Below are 6,127 nucleotides of genomic sequence, written 5' to 3'. Positions count from 1 at the left end.
TTTGAAAGTGGTGTATTAAAGTCACCCACTATTATTGTGGATTCATCTATTTCTTTCTTCAAATCTCTTAGAGTTTGTTTTAGATATTTTGGTGCTCTTTCATTGGGTGCATAGATATTTAGTATGGTTATTTCATTTTGTTCAATTGTCCCTTTAATCATGAGATAATGTCTATCTTTATCTATTATGCTGGCTTTTGCCTCAAAGTTTATTTTATCCGAGATTAGCATATAGTAACTAATTTTTAAGAAAGGATCAGGGTGAAGTGGAAAACTTTTAGCATCAACAACTGTCCTGGATGCAGAAGACCCCTTCTCCCCTTAACTCTAGTTAAACTTGGCTTCTGTAACACTGCTTTTGCAAATTCCTCACATCTGAGTGGGTCTGCCTGACTTACAGGATACTGTGGCCAGCGGCCAAGGCGAACACTGAGAACAGCCGGCCAAAGTTCATCTTGAAAACTAACTGTCCCAGTAGATGTACCCCTAGCCCCAAGTTAATCTGGAGAAGCAACTGTCCCAGCTGATGAATTCCTAGCCCCCACCCTAACAGCTCATGTATACATCGTACCCTTGGTTTGTACAAGATAATGTCAGACTGCCTATGTATAAATACTCTTTGAAAAACTGGGTTGGGGCTGTAGTTTTTCCTGCTTTTAGGGAGGCTATAGTCACTGGCCAGCTAATAAAGGCTTCCTTATCAATCCTGAGTCTTGAGTGGTCATCTGGGTCAATTGAGACACAACACATTGAACAGTCCCACAACACAAAATTGCCTAGACCCAAATGCTAATAGTGCCATGTTGAGATATCTGCAATGAATATAACAAAGTAATCAAGGAAACCAGATTATACTGTCATAGTTCTATCCAGTGCTTGATTCAGTACCTGGCTTGTTGTAAGGTCCAGGTAGATATTAGAATAACTCCTTCTGAGTTTATGGCTCTTTGGTTTCTGCCCAGCTTTGTGAAAGTTCTTGCTTCGATGTTGAAGTCTTGTCTCAGGCTGTAACTATTCTCAGGGGCAGCTGGTGACCCAGGGCCCTTCCTCACGCCAAGGCTGCAGGTGGGAGCCAGCAAAAATCAATGAGAGTCCCTCAGGGGAAAGGAGGCTGTGGGGCAGGCACGGGGCTGCAAGGTCCTACCCTTGTAGCTACCTTGGATCAGGGAAAGCTGTGATTTACCCACATAACTGTAGCCCACAAGGTTGCTCTTCCTTCAGCCCTCAGAGATGTTGACACTGAATTTAAAATGATTCTTTGATATAAGCCTGCTAACATGCTCAGCTGCTAACCAAAGGTTTCAGATTTGAGTCCACTCTCAGTGCCTTAGAAGAAAAGCCAGGAGACCTCCTCCTGAAAAATCAGTCACTGGAAAACCCTATGGAGCACAGTTCCCCTCTGACACTCATGGTGTTGCATGAGTTGGAATTGACGTCATGACAACAGACCAGTGGTTATTCTCTGATATGACAGTCAACAACCAGTCGTCTTTCTTTCCAATGGACAGGCAGTGAGGGAATCAGCTTCCCCAGTAAGACGGGGTCTATTTCTCACTTTGAATCTTTGCTGTTTTCCCCTGGCTGAAATATATTTTCCTCTGAATTACACCTGGCCAGGTCAGCCTTCAGCTCCAGATCGAATGCCCTTTCCACTGCAAAGGCCCTCCTGACTCCCAGATAGAAGAGCTTTCCACTCTTCTTCTCATAGCATTCTCCACATCTCCCTGTAAGGTATGGTCTACCACTTGGTATGACCATTTTTCTCTGATTCTGCCTCTCTAGAGACCGTCAGCCCTAAGGCCAGAGAGGTGGTTGCATTTCTCATGCTGTGCACTTTTAGTGGCTGCCGATCAATTAGTTTGTTGATTTGAGTTGTGTCTACCTTAACTCTGTGCACAGGCAAGAGTTAGTGAATGATAAAAAGGATGGTTTAGATGGTCTGATACTAAAGAGGGTTGATTTCTTCCATGCAAAGACAGAATATGAATGACCACATAGAAGCTAGTCAGAGAGAAACAGAGACAGGCTCAATAAGACAAGGACATACATGTAAACACCAAGAGGCCCGAGCTCTAGGATCACAGCCTAGGATATGAATGACAGCCAGTTCTGTCCCCTTTAGCTGGGTAACTTGGAGAATTCTTTAAACAATCTTGAGTTTTACTCTTCTCATTTGTAAAATGAGATCGTGAGATTCATCATGGAAGCTTAGCTACATTTATTACTTCACGGAAGATAGTAAAAAACATTTGTCAAGCCAACGCTGACTCATGTGTGTCAGAGTAGAATTGTGCTTCACAGAGTTTTCATTGGCCCATTTTTCAGAAGTAGATGACCAGATTTCGTCTTCCAAGGCATCTCTGGGTAAACTTCAACTGCCATCCTTTTGGTTAGCAGCCAAGCATGTTAACCATTTATACCATCCCGGGACTCCGTTACATACATAAGGTGTAGTCTTATGAGGAGCGTCTCTTGATTGTTGGCTTCAAAACTGCATTTGAAAGTGCTTGTATGTGTCTATATGGGGCCCTCTGGATGTTTCTGACGTAGAATGAAATTTAACCTTAGAATACAGGTGGATCTCCATTCATTGCATTACCTGAGGACAACCACTATCAAATGGCTATCTGATTAGAAAAAAAGAAAGAAAAAATAAACAACAGGAAAAGGTGAAAAGGTGATTTTGATTTTTAAGAATAAAGTAAAATTATGAAAAGGTTTATTTTATCTTCCATTGAACAATACAATGTGGGTTAGGATTATAGCTACCCAGAAATTCTTAGGATAAGCAAGGATTGAGTCACATTGATTTGGAGACAGCATGGATTTTCAGAATGGTGACTGCTGGCTGTGGCATCCTTCTATCCTCTCTACATTTTGTTGTTTTTGTTGTGAAGTGCCGTCATGTCAATGCCGACCCATAGCGACCCTGTATAGGGTTTCCGAGGAGCAGCTAGTGAGCTTGAACCTCTGACCTTGCAGTTCAAAGGGCATCGCAGTCTGGTACATTAACCTACAGCGCCACACCAGCTAATGCCAGTAAAGTCAGTTGCTCTCAATCGCAACTCATAGCGACCCCTTGTGTTTCACAGTAGAACTGTGCACCGTGTGGTTTTCAATGGTTGCAATCTTTTGGAAATGGGTGGCCAGGTCTTTCTTTTGAGGCACCTCTGGGTGGATTTGAACCATCAACCTTTCTGCTAGTAGTTGAATAGTTAACTGTTCACACTACCCAGGGTTTCCTCAATCTGGTTAATGCAACCCAAATAAAACTAGTCCTCGGCAGCCCAATCTCCTTGTGTGTTGTAGTCAAAGAAATGTAGAACCACAATCAAAAAGTGATAAAAAGTACTTCTAAATCTATACTGGAGTCCTGGTGTGGTGTTGTAGGATAAGTACTGGACTGCTAATCCAAGGTCGGCAGTTCAAACCCACCAGCTGCTCCTCGGAAACTATCCAGGGTAACTATGAATCAGGATCAACTTGACAGCACTTAACAACAACAAAGGAACTCTGGTAGCTAATGGATTACAAACTGGGCTGCTAATCGCAAGGTCAGCAGTTCGAATCTACCAGTCGCTCTGGGAGAAAGATGAAGCTTTCTGCTTCTGTAAAGATTTACAGCCTTGGAAACCAGACTCCATAGCACGTAACCACTACCAAAACCAAATCTATACTCAGTTCTTTGAGGAAATGCTCAAAGAGAAAATATGTTCTTAAGACTCACCAAACATTGAAAATCCTCCCTCCTTCTCTGACTGACGGGCGTGACGGCTCTCCAAGATTATCTTTTCTTCCCCTCTCTTATCCTTGGTGTCCTGGTGTGGCACTGTGGTTGAATGCGCCAGACTGTAAAGCCGTTTGAACTGCAAGGTCGGCGGTTCAAGCTCACCAGCTGCTGCTTGGAAACCCTATATAGGGTCGCTATGAGTCGGAACTGACTGGACAGCACTAAACAACAACAACATTATCCTTGGTGCTCTGGGTTGATATGCTGAACTACAATGTCTGTTTGAACCTCAAGGTCATCAGGTCAAACTTACCAGTCACTCCTATGAAACCCTATGCAGGGTCACTATGAGCTGGAACCGACTCGACATAACAACAACAAGAATATTATCCTTGGTGGCGTGTGGGTTAGGCATTGGATTGCTAACCTCCAGGTTGGTGGTTCAAACCCATCAGCAGACCTACCAGCAGCACTGAAGTAGCAAGACCAGGCTGCCTGCTCCCGTAAAGAGTTAGAGTCTTGGAAACCTTATATAGGGTCAGTATAAGTTGGAATCGACCTCTCCTCAAATTCTCCTTGATACGCTTTTCTTCCTCATATTTCTCCATGTCAGCTTTTTCTTAGTAGACTGACTTTGCCTGTGTGGTGTCTGAAATGTCTTCCTTAGCCTCTTACCCAGAGCAAATATGGCCAAGGATGGGCCAGCAAAGGACCCAGAAAACAGACTACTGTTACCCAGGAGCCGGAGAGAGCAAGGGAAGGAGGACAATTCTCAGACATTAATTCGTTCTCTCTTGGCAACTTCGGGAGATGGATGGTGCTGCCTGCCCTGGGAGCCAGGAGGGTCTGTTGCTCCTGGCAGGAGGAGTTAGTAACTCAGAGCCAGGTATCCATCTTGCTTCCCTGCGGAAACAGCCCATTTCCTGTGCACAGGGGGCTCCTGTATTTTTGAAGCTGTTGTGAGGCAGCATGGTGGTGAGGCTGTGGTGGGAAGATGGGACTTGGAAGTATACCGTGGGGTGCACCTTGGAACAGCAGTGGCGGGGGAGGGGGGGGGGGGGCGAGCTACGCCCCGCTCCCCCCACCCTCTCCCCCCCATGTCTGAGAGTCTGCCCCTCCTGGCTGCAAACTTTTTATCATCGCATCGGCAGCTCCGGGAAGATCTAGTCGTGTGAACTCCAGGGAGTCATCATCTAATCACATTCCAGGCTGATTTGAGGCACTCATCTGGACCAAATGCCTCCCTGCGCCCCCAGGAGCCGTTTTATGAGGCGGCGGCCAGGGCCCATGGAGCCTTATTGCTTAATTAAAAACAAATTCTCGAGTAATTTATTTTTTGGTTTTATTTATTTATTGTTTTGCTTTCCCATAAAACCTCCGGCCACACGAAGGGTCAAGGAGAAGCTCAGGAGTTGCGAGTTGAGATGTTGTGCCCCTTGCCGGGCGGGCCACCAGGAGTGACAGGCATGAACAGCCCCCCCTGCCCTGTTCCCAGAGAAAGGAAGGCAGCAGGGAGCACGTCCCCCTCCGGATGTCCCCCTTCAGCTTCTGACCCAGTGTGGTAGCATCTCTGCCCTGGGGTGTGACACACCGTCCAAAATGCTACCACCCTTATTGGGGCTTGAAGCCCTTCCTGGGGCAGCCAGGTGCCTCTCCTGCTGGAACCCTTCAAAGGGACGTTCTGTGTTCTCAGCAACCAAGTTCCAGAAGGACTACTCAGGACTACTCTTTCTCTCTCAGGGTCTCTCTCCCTTACTTGCCTCACTGGAGGCTGTGGGCATCAGAGTGGACCAGGGCAGGATGTGGGGGCTCTTCTCTTGTTGGTCAGGGGAGGAGGATGGCAGGGCTGGATTTGGGTTGGTTGGAAACAAGGGGAGACCAGGAGAGTGGAGGAGACCCTCTCATACTCCTTCTTACCAGAGTGTAGAGAGGTCTGGGGAGTTGGAGATAGCCAGCAGACGGGAGTGTGTGAGTTCATGTGTGGCCATGTGTGTGTAGGAAGGTCTTCGTATGACAGTGTATGTGTGTATGAATGGAGAGTAACATTAAAAGTGTGTGCTCTCAGGCCAGGCTGTTGCTGTGGTTACTAAGTGTTGTGGAGTTGGTTGTGACTCATAATAAGCCTGTATAGGGTTTCCAAGAAGCCGCTGATGATTTGAACCGCCACCTTTGTGGTTCAAACCAATCTTTCGGTCCAGTGCTTTATCCCACAGTGCCATACCAGGACTGGGGTTCAAATCCCAGCTTTCTCTTGGACCTGTGACTTAATCTGTTTGGGCGTCAATGTTCTTATCTGTAAAATGTGAATAATTATAGCACTGACTTCATTGGGTTGTTGTAAGGATTAAATTAGTTATATGTGTAATGTGATCATGCGAGTTCCTGGCACATAGTGAGT

The sequence above is a fragment of the Chrysochloris asiatica genome, unplaced genomic scaffold, assembly GCF_000296735.1.
Source record: "Chrysochloris asiatica unplaced genomic scaffold, ChrAsi1.0 scaffold00104, whole genome shotgun sequence".
NCBI lineage: Eukaryota > Metazoa > Chordata > Mammalia > Afrosoricida > Chrysochloridae > Chrysochloris > Chrysochloris asiatica.
Note: the sequence above shows the minus strand (reverse complement) of the source record.